This window comes from Diadema setosum, chromosome 8 (genome assembly GCF_964275005.1).
Source record: "Diadema setosum chromosome 8, eeDiaSeto1, whole genome shotgun sequence".
Lineage (NCBI taxonomy): Eukaryota > Metazoa > Echinodermata > Echinoidea > Diadematoida > Diadematidae > Diadema > Diadema setosum.
In genome coordinates, this window is record NC_092692.1 from 28,480,550 (window position 1) to 28,492,220 (window position 11,671).

Here is an 11,671-nt window from a genome sequence, read left to right on the forward strand (position 1 = left end):
GATCAGGGTTGAGGCAAGCCCTGCCATTTGACACCAGATTTTGCACATTTGATGAGTACAGCTAGGCACTCATCACTTACTGTACGAGCTGAAATTTTTGCGGTGGTTTTATTTTTGCGAATTTCGCTAATCGCCTTTGAACCGCGAAAATAACAACACGCGAAAATAACAACGCGCGAATAGCTTAGTTCAGTTAGACCCTCGCAACCGCAAAATTAACAACACACGAAAATGTCCTCCATGTAGCAATTCGCGAAAATATCTGTACACGAAAATTTCAGCTCGTACAGTATGAGCACAAGGTTATTCTCCCTCCAAATTTTGTCAATGGACCCGACAAGCTTCACGGGGACACTGGGAGAAGTGCCGGTGAGTGTTCTGAAGGAGAAAGTCCTGCAGCACGGGGCCCAGTGTGAACATGTAGTATCAGACCTCTCACGAGTAGAAACTATGCTCAGGTAAATATGCACCACATTGTAAACTTCAGAAATAAATTTCTGATTTTAAAACACACACACAAACACAAACACATTATCATAAATCTGGTATCTAACATTTTTCATTATTAATGGGGTATTAAAGTTTGAAATCCACCTCCCATATTTTGTCTTCTTAAGCTCACTAAAAATTACATTAATGATGGTGCTGTTTATCACACATGGAACGCAGTCTATTTCTTCTCTCTGCAATAGCTCTGCTCAACTGTTTAATACTCATACTCAAATTAAATTCACACATATACATATATCTGGCTGCATTGAGGTACACAAATTTCATGAAGGAGTACGTTCACAAAGGTTCATAATTACCACCTATGTTCATACCAGTGACTAATCATACAATGCTATATCACACCACAGATTGATGTTGCATGCTTACCATGAGATACGATATTCTTTGGGGTATTTTACAGCAGTGTGTGAACATGTACTGTGAAATGCTACCTACCACATTGGTTCATACTGGTGTCTCACCAAACCATACAACAATCTACCCAACAAAGGATCAATTTGCATCCATTGGCACACAATTGCTTTTTTCTGGGTTTTTTTTTTCTGTTTTTTTTTTTTTTTCTTGTGGGGGGGGGGGGGGGGCGGCTATGTGTGAGCACATGGGACTTGCAGGTGCTACCTACCATGTAGATTCATACCGTCTGGTGTCTAGCCATACAGCAATCTATCACACAAAGGATTGATGGGCACCCATTCACACACATCAATCTTCTTTTTTTTTTAAAAACTTTCTTTCTAGTTTGGCGCCTTGCAGAAGCTACCTACCAGAGAGCAATGCCTGCTGCTTCTTGCATTCCTTGGTGAGTTGAATGAGATGACGGAACTCAGCGGCAAGCTGCCTGGAAGAGAGCTTCGGGTCAGTGCGACTGTCCTGCCAGCAACCAAGGTATGGGAGGTACGGTCAAGGAATAGAATTCTGCAGGAGGCGTCACATTTTGTGTCACATGTTTGTCTGTTACATGCAGACATATGATAAGTTGTTCCAGCTATAATGTAGGACTTGCATGGCAAACTTTCATAGTTTTAACTCAGCCTAAGAAATCTGTGATAAATCTGTAATATATTATCTGATATCACTTCTTAAAATTAAAAAAACATGTATTCAAATATTGTCCAATTATATATATACAAGGTTGTTTTTTTGTTTTTCTTTTTGCTTCAATTTTTTTTTTCACCCAACTTCTTTTTAGTTGAGGGTTTCAACATTAGATTTGCAATATAAATGTCTCCACAAGATGTACTAGTGTATGCTAAAACAAACTACATAAAAACAACTACACTACTACTACTACTACTACTACTACTACTACTACTACTACTACTAATAATAATAATAATAATAACTAGAGAAGCACTCTGAGAGTGCAGACCTCCACCAAGCTCATTTCCACCACTGATCTTGTTCTTCCATAGAGATATCAGTGATTTCCACCCATACGTAAAATAGCATTTGTGTGCTGAAAGTCGCCCGATTTCCCAATATAGAAAGCTTTGTTACTTCATAGACCCTCAGCTGCACGGCGCGCCTCACCCTAGCAGAAACTAGAGCAAGCACTTTAGTGCGCGCATGCAAACCTCAAATACGCGCAGCCTGAACTCCCAAGTTCATTGACCCTACCTGCCAATATATCAAAAATCCATCATAAATTCCCCCAAAATTCTCGGATCACTACCAAAATTTAATCATCTCTTACTTGTATCATTCTAAACCTTTCCTGCAAGTTTCATCCAAATCCATTTACTTCTTTTTGAGTTATTTTGCACACAGACAAACTAACTAACTAACTAACAAACAAACAAACAAACCAACGGTAACGAAAACATAACCTCCTCCCTTGGCGGAGGTAAGAAAATGATGTTTCCACTATTATAACTTCTACTCCTATTACTACTACACCACCACTACTTTTACTACTACTACTACCACTAAATACTTCTCCATTACCATTACTATTACCACCAAATCGTAAATGCAAAAAGGATACATCCTCCTCGTCGTGCTGACCTAAGAACCACTCTGCATGGCTGGACCTTTCCTCCTTCCGATAAGATGCAGAAAGCTGCTCCTGGAGCTTGGTGACCCGTTGACACAGTTTCTTCAGCCTAGATGGGAGTGACAAGCTGGACCTACAAGATTACAAAAGAGGTAAGTGAACGACTTCATTTATCAGACACATTGTCACATATGGTGCGACTGCTTACATTAGCCTGTTGAGGATGGACTGATTACGCTACAACACCGTCAACACGCATTTCCCATAGACACCTGTCCGAGTATACTTGGGACTTGTCCTCAATGGGTTAAACGTGTTTGGTGCTGTGGACTGCATAATGAAAAATTCTTTGAGGGGTTCAGACTTTTTTGTTCTTTACCACCAATTTCTTATCATCCATCAAAAATGTGGCTTCTAAGGTTACGTATATTATGTCTTCTATGACACAAACCAAATACAATCACTTTCTTGTCATTGCATTTAAGCGTAATCTTGCGGAATTTATGGTAGCATTTGTAGAAGTGAAGGGTATTGGATGAGCCATGGCAAAGATCTTTATAATTTTAGTTAACCTGACTGGCCCCTTTTTGTGTTAAATTGCAGAGAGCCTTGTTGGAGATAGCACCAACGCAGCACAGAACTTGACAGCACCCCATGAGTGTGTATTGCTTACAACAGAGACTCCAACTCTCCCGCTTTCGACAGGAGATCTCCTGCCGAAAGCCTATTTTTGCAAAATCTCCTGTTCTCCCGCCCTGGCTCTGTGTCTCCCGCTTGAAATGATTTCTTACTTAGTGTCATCATATGTTGCAAAATAAGCCTCAGATAGAATGAGAGAGCATCTAGAACCCCAGAGCTGGACCCCGGCCGCAAGGAAATTCGTGCTTCGCGCACATCAAGTTGGAGTTTCCCGTTTGCTAGGGGTTTCAGGCGGGAGAATCTTCAGATCAGAAGGTGCTTGGGGTTGGAGTCTCTGTTACAATTCTGGGCAATGTTCCTACTGAGAAATAAGTGCCTTTGCATCTTACCCATCTTTGACCAGCATAAAATGAGTACTGCCTTCCCCTTGATCAGAATCGCCTTGTTTGGTCGACGCTGAGTGAGGTGACTTGGCATCCACACGTTGGGTCCTTGACAAAGAAGATAATTGTAACTGATCCAAGCCGACCACTGCTGTCTCAGTCTCAACCGCTTGACTGTGCAGCTCACGTGCCGAGTCTTGCTTCTGCTGATGTTGAGTTCCTCTGTTTGTGTCTTCATGTGCCATGCTGCCCACGACTTTGGGGGCCTGCTTTGCAGCCAATGCCCCTCTCTTTTGACCCTGCTGTGGGTGTTGCTGCTGCCTGGAATTGTTCTGATTCTGGTTCCTGCCGGCATGATGGGGGACCTTGCCACCACTTGCTGGATGCCTCGTTGATAAAGTAGACTGCACCTGTCTACTGGTTCCTCTTCCTCCGCTGGAACCTGGCCTTGAGGCGTGCCTCCCAATCTCCGAGGATGACGTTCGGTACTGGGCTGCCTTGAGGGAAGTCGCCCTCGCTTTTCCTCCCCTCCCAGCTGCCGATGTTGGCCGCTGGGATCTCGTTGGCTGCAGTGGCTTTGTTCTGCTTGCAGAGGGGCGAGACGACAGTAGTTTGTCCCCCTTACCACCTACAGTAGTGGCAGCGGTGGTTTTGGGCAGGTCTTTTCTCAGCAGCCTTTCCAGGTCCTTTGCTGAAATGATGGCTACGTCTGAAGGAGCACTCACTGCAAGCTCAGACTCAACTGAGGTGTTCGTGGGCACAACACTGGCATTTTCTGAGTTGGGGTGGGGTCCTTCAGAAGCACTGCTTGTAGGTGCTGATTCTGCAGTTCTGTTTGCATCGTGGGAAGGTTTGGTAGACTCCGCCACAGTCTCTTTCAGTGTTTGCTTCACTTGGTTCTGACATGCATGGAAAAAGAGGGAGTGTATGAAATAATAAATACAATATTCCTGTCTGTAAACAAAATATGCACGGTATGGACAGTCTGGACTCACAACATGGAAATACAGTGCAGATACATCCATGCCTATTATACATTACTCTTTTTGCTTCTCTGTTTTTTTAGGTGATACTTGCTGGGATAGTCCTATGGTGAATTGCCAAACTGTATGTGTAAACAAAACATACACATACAAACAAGTTCATAGATTATACTCTTCACACACACATATGACACGCCCATGTATGTTTAAGTCAGTTTTCATGAGGAATACTGAAAACTTCCCATCTAGTCCATTACCTAACTTTCGCACAATATAATGTAAAACACAATATTTTTGCGGCATGAAATTTTCACGAACGGGAGCCAACAGCCTTATTCACAGCATAAAATTTTAATTTCACGAAATTTCGCATTTTAATTTCGCATCTTAATTTTGCGAAACCTGGCTCTCGCGAAATTCGCGGAATTAAAATGCATGCGAACATTGCTCGTTTTACAGTATCATTTTTAAAGTGTGTCAGGTTTGTAAGTTAGTGTTAGAACCGCTGGATGGGGAGACTACTAGAGGTTATAGCGTCACATGTGGACAACAATATATAAAGAAAATAAAAAGGGAATTCCAAAAAAATAATTTTTTTAATGAAAATTAGATATTACATGAGCTTGATATTGACATGTTAAGGGTAGCAATTATTCCCCCTGCTTTCTGAAAGTGGTTAGTCAAGTGCTCTTTCATTATGCTAGAAAAGTGAATTTTTGTGGAATTCCCTTTATATTTTCTTTACATTGTTGTCCACACATGACATCATACCCTCTAGTAGTCTCCTCATCCAGCAGTTCCAACACCAAAACTTTAAAAAATTCATAAATCGATTGTCCTATTTTCCTCAAACTTTCACTGATGTGTTCTACTAATGCTGCTGCTTTCACTCAATCCACATTTCTCTTTGGTTTTTTGTTTCCTTTAAGCATACAATTTCATTCAAAAGATAATGCACTATTTCTGACATACAAAGACAAGTTTAAAAAGCACGATCATTATCAATGCTGGTAGTGCATTCATACATCTTTGATTGTCTACTGAGATAGCAAGGCAGCAGCATTGATGACATGAAAGGAATCAGTGCCATTACTTTCTTCTGGAACTGCCGAAGTTTCTGAGCCTGAGCCAGGGCGCTGTCGACCTCGGCCAGAACGGACTGCTCCTCTTCCGAAAATATTTCATCACTCTGGCAGAGAGCCTTCTTATCTGAGGGTTTGCTGCCCGGCTGGACGTCTGGATTGCTCTCGGGCTGCTGGGGTGTTTTCGTCGGCCACGGCTTCTTTACGAGCAGGGCAATATCTTGGCAGATGGACTCATTCAGATTCCTAACTTCCTCGATTTGGCGGCGCACCTCCTCCATGTACTGGAGTGCCTTGCAATGAGACCAGAAATAACAGTATTTAGCGATAACGAGCAGCTGCTTTTTACAAATAAGTTAATCGATCACACCATGTTGTGCTGAGTTGTGTTCTGTTGTGTTGTATTGTGTTCTGTTGAGCTAGGATACTAATACATTTGTTATGTTGTGATGTGATAACAGTGTCTGTTCTAAAGGAAAGCAGTGTGCTTTCTCAAAAAGTATCAGTACATACATACACACATGTGTACATCCTCCATCTGGTAAGTACTGTAAAAGTGGATATGTTTTTAAATTTGCGGAATCGAAACATTACATAGTGATACATACAGTGAATAGCAGAGCAAAAATATTTGCATGCTTTTATTTTCAAGCTAGTTTCTAGTGCGCAAAATGTGTGAAAATTTCCACACCAAGAACATTTCCACTTCTTCTTCTTCTTCTTCCCAGTACTGGAAATAAGAATCCACAGCTGGGATATTTGGTTGCAGGTGCAAAGGTGGCTAGCAGTGCATTCAGGCAGGCACTGTTGTCAATGTCATCATGTTCAGTACTCTTGCTGGCATGGGCACATGTCAAAGCTCTAGGGTAAAAAAACACAATTGCCTGCATGCAAAATCAAATCAGTGGGTGAACAAATGGTTGCTGAAGTAAAAATTAGCTTGTAGATGTAATGGCAAAATTATGATGTGGTATGTCAAATACTTTGCATGTACTCCCTATCAATCTCAGCTGGATTTGCAATGACTGATGAGGGGATTTCCCTGGCCTTGTTGTGTTTTCTTCTTTAGCTTTACTCTGCTGCATTTACCATTTAAAAAGATAGAAATATGAACCATTTTTAGAATATGACAAAAGTCATTCATGGGCATTAAAGACCATCAATATCCTGACAATTCAATGCAGCTAATTTCAGCCTTACAGGCTGACAGCTACTCAGTGACACACATCTACCCTTATACAGAATGCAGCAATCATTTGCAGTGCCATTTCTGTTAAATGCGTCTGGTATTGTTTGTTTTTGACAGTTAAGAAAATATGGCTTAGAATAAAATCCTAAATCAGAGGTGAGCTGGAGCAATCAAAACCCCATCCTATGCAAAATCTACAAGGTGTCATACAATTGTATGAAACTGGCAAGATACCTATAAAAGGCTGGCGTCGGGCATATATCGTCCCTATATCTTTAAGAAAGGTGAGAGATTGGGCCCTTCCACCTATCGACCCATATCACTGACCTGCATTGCCTGCAAAATAAGAGCATGTACTTGGCACTAGCAACATCATGAAGCAGTCAGATGAACAGAACATCCTCTTTCTTCTGCAATACTGGTTACAACAAAACAAATCCTGTGAGCTCCTACTCTGTTGGATCAGGGCCGGCAGAATGATGCCTTGATTTTGATCTTCAGCCAGGCATTAGATAAAGTAGGTCATCAGAGAATTCTTCAAAAACTGGACTGCTAAGGAGTGAGAGGCAAAATCCTTCAATGGATCTCCAACTTCCTCCTTCATCGAAGCCAGCAAGAAGTCTTAGACAGGCATTAAAATCATCTCCTGTTGATGTCGGCTCAGGTGTCCCACAAGGATCTGTCCTGGGCCCACGCCTCTTCTTCCACTATATCAATTACCTACCTGACAAGCTTTGTTCAACAGTACTGCTCTTTGCGGATGATGCCATCATCTATCTCACCACTGAGAACCAACATCAAGCTCAACAGCTTGGAGAATGGGCTTCCACATGGATAATGGAACTGAACACACAATAATGTGAAGCGATAACAATCTCCAGGAAAAGGGAGAAGACACAGCACCAGAACACTCTGAACAACACTTCCCATAGATCTGTCAACTCAACAAAATATCTTGGGATCACAATTACACCTGACCTGAAATGGAACCATTACATCAACAGCAATTGTCAAAAAGCCAACAACATTCTTGCCTTCCTCCGACTCAACCTACATATTAACTCCCCAGAACTGAAAACAACAGCCTACAAAACTCTCGTCAACCCTCTTGTTGAATATGGAGCCACAGTAAAGTGTGGGACCCTTCCACAAGCATGAGCAACCACCAACTAGAAATGGTTCCCAGATGAGCAGCCAGATTCACACTGAACAGATACCACAACACGTCTAGTGTGCAATCCATGCTGGAAGAGCTTCAATGGCCGTCCCTCCATCCAACAACACAGGGAAGAGTCCAGACTCACAATAATGTACAAACTCTACCAACACTGCATAAATTTCCCAACCCAATCCTTCATCTCTCCAGCGGCCGCACCTACAAGACTCACAAGCTCTTCATGCACAAGGATATGTCATTCCATGCTCCAGAACAGAACATCACAAAATGTCTTTTCTCCAGAACACTAAGAACATGGAACATCCTCCCACTGAACACTGTAACCACACTGTCCCTGCAAGCCTTCCGCCATCAACTGATGGAAGGCGGTGGATTTTACTTGCACCGTGTAGGAGGAATACTCCACACCTAGTTTCTAGACCGATGGTATCTGTCTCTTTCTTCACGGTGGGCTTATGTGACGTTGGGACATGCATGGTCAGCCCTCCAAAATGAAACGGGGGGTTGACCATACATGTCCCAACTTCAGATAAGAAGCCCACTGACACTGCACTGTGAAGAGACAGATACCATCATCGGTATACTCCGCACCATGCACCTCAACCACTGCTTTTCACACACACACACACACACACACTCACATCCACAGTTTGAGCAAGAACACAAGAATCTTCAAGTTTGAAGGAGGCAGATTGAACCAGAAGACGAGAAGAAGAAAAAGAAAAAGAAGAAGAAGAAGAAGAAGAAGATCGAATCTAGAACTCTAGTTTAAAGCTACAGAACAGATTGTCAGTGACCTACGTAAAATTACATCTAAGGCCTACGTAGGTACCGGTAGAATCTACCTATTTTATAACATGATACGAGAGGAGAGAGAAGACTTGAACTATTCCCATCTCGAATAGCTATGTGTGGGACTACACGAAGAAATCGGCAGGTGAAGGGTGACTGATGGATGACATCGAACGTTGCACTTTTAGTATTCAGATACGTCAGTTGCTTGCTGTGGATCTCACCTTGGTGAATGCATCATGATTAACAACCGTCATTCTCTTTTGCGGGATCAGATGTTCGGCGAGGGCGACCACGACCTCAACCGCGAGAGAAGAGAACCATCCTCCAGTCGAAATAGTTATTTACCCACATGTCAACACAGAGGTACTAAGCGCCCCACCCTTAGCGTTGGTAGCGACCAGTGTCCGCAGGGCGCTCACTCAAATTCGATTTCCTTTTTTTCTTCTTTCTTTCTTCTGTTTTTTTTAAACACGCAACAATGGCCGAATCTGTTTATCATTTATAATTATTATTATTATTATTATTATTATTATTATTATTATTGTTATTATTATTATTATTATTGTTGTTATTATTATTATTATTATTACTATTATTATTATTATTATTATTATTATTATCATTATTGTTATTATTATTATTATTATTATTATTATTATCATTATTATTATTACTATTATTATTACTATTATTATTTTTATTATTATTATTATTATTGTTATTATTATTATTGTTATTATTATTATTATTATTATTATTATTATTATTATTATCATTATTATAATTATTATTATTATTATTATCATTATCATTATCATTATCATAATATTATTATAGGTTTTCCCGGCCAATTTCGCACTTTTGTCAGTCCATTTGATAAAAGGTTCGTTCAATTTAGCGAAAATCCTCGTCACTGCACATTCTGTCATTCAAAATTGCAACTTGTTCGTTCAATTTAGCATTTCGGTCAATGAAATTCGCACATGTGCCTTTCGAATTCGTAAAACGGGCATTCAAATTGGTACGTGCTCTTCAGTCATTCAAATTCGCCAGCACTGGCGGAAAGTGGTATTTCAGTCATTCAATTTCGCGTATGGGCAGTCAAATTCCAAATATGTTCATTCAAATTGGCGTAATGTTATTTCTATTTTGAAAAGGTGAGAACCGTGATTTATATGTATTTAAATGTGAATTTTTGTTTCATCCACACACTGTTAAGTATATAGTAAAGGTATCTTTGACCCTAAATAACTCAAGTTTGTTGTTCTGTTTGTTGTTCTTTCATACACGTTATCAGAACTATACATGCCATGCTTGCACCAGTTATACCATAGATTCACTTCACTTTCTTATGTCCAGTCATGGCAGCACGAGTTAGTACAGGCGTATCTCTCAAGAAGACGGGGAAAGAATCATAGAAGCATTTGAGGGTAATATCCTTGACAAATTGATGGCTAGAGTTGATCCAAGCCACTTTTGTTTATTCCTAATGATAATTAACGTAATCTAGCACCCACCAAATGAAAATAATGAAACATGCAGATGAAAGAAATAATCACGATGTAAATTGAAACCTCCTCCCAATTATTGACAAAACAAACTTAAGAACAATGTATCTGTGAATGGAATAGTGCTATCGAACATTATAAACACATACACATATTTTGAAAGTACTGTTGCAAAGGTGATATCAGAATAAAAGCATAAACGTGTCTGCTAAATTGACTGCAGTAAATGCGAAATCGGATGCTCAAGAATGAATTCGAATGAACGAGCGCAGCGTATACGTGATCACGTGACTATATCGTGCTAAATTGAATGAACGATTTGCGAAATGGTGCTTGTCTCAGGAATTTGAACTGAAAAAGTGCTGATTCGAATGATGTAATAGGTAATTTGAATGCTCCAAAATGAATTTGAATGAAAAGATTATAAAATTGAAATACCGAACGTGCCGTCTAGGCTAAATTGTGCTAAATTGAATGCACCAATTAGGAATTGGACTGAAAAAAGTGCGAAATTGGCCGGGAAAACCTATATTATTATTATTATTATTATTATTATCATTATTATTATTATTATTATTATTATTATTATTATTATTACTACTACTACTACTACTACTACAGTACAGATGATATTATGCCCCTATACATTTTAATGAGATTCACAGCAGCTTTTCACGATATTAGACTTCCATAAATCGCAATAATAATATAATATAGGCCTATATAATAATAATATCTACTTACCGGAAAACACTTACTGCTGTAAACACTTACTGCCCTATTTACTGTGCGATGAAGTATTAGTATGTATCTCGAATTGTTTTGAGAAAAATCAAATTAGTCCGAATCAAACTAAATTTTGGTTTTGGTGATACGGAAACATTAATCTCATCCTCGCTTTGAACTCGTCCTATGTTGGTTTTTGCTTTTATTCAAACTGTGACGTATAATGCAAGCTTTGTATTTTGTTTAGAAGTTAGATGAAAATAAATGAAAACTGAATTGAATTTATAGAATTTAACTGAGATTAGCGTCTGACATCACTGCATCCATTGGTCAGGCACAATCCCCGTACTTCTGAAAATCGAATGGGAATGTTGACGTACATGTATATACACATAGGCCTATAAATACATAAAAATGTATATAGGCCCCATATTTATTATATCATATATATGTATATATATATATATATATATATATATATATATTTATATATATATATTGACATCTGTCCAGAATTGCTAAGCTTATTTTCAATTATATGAATTGATCGCTGATAATTCTTAAAATGAATTTTACACAAACCATACACATATTCTGCCGTTTTCTTTTGATTGACAATTTGCTGATAGGCCCAGGCCTACATTTTTTTTATAAGTTTCTCGTCATTGCACTGTCCATTTTCA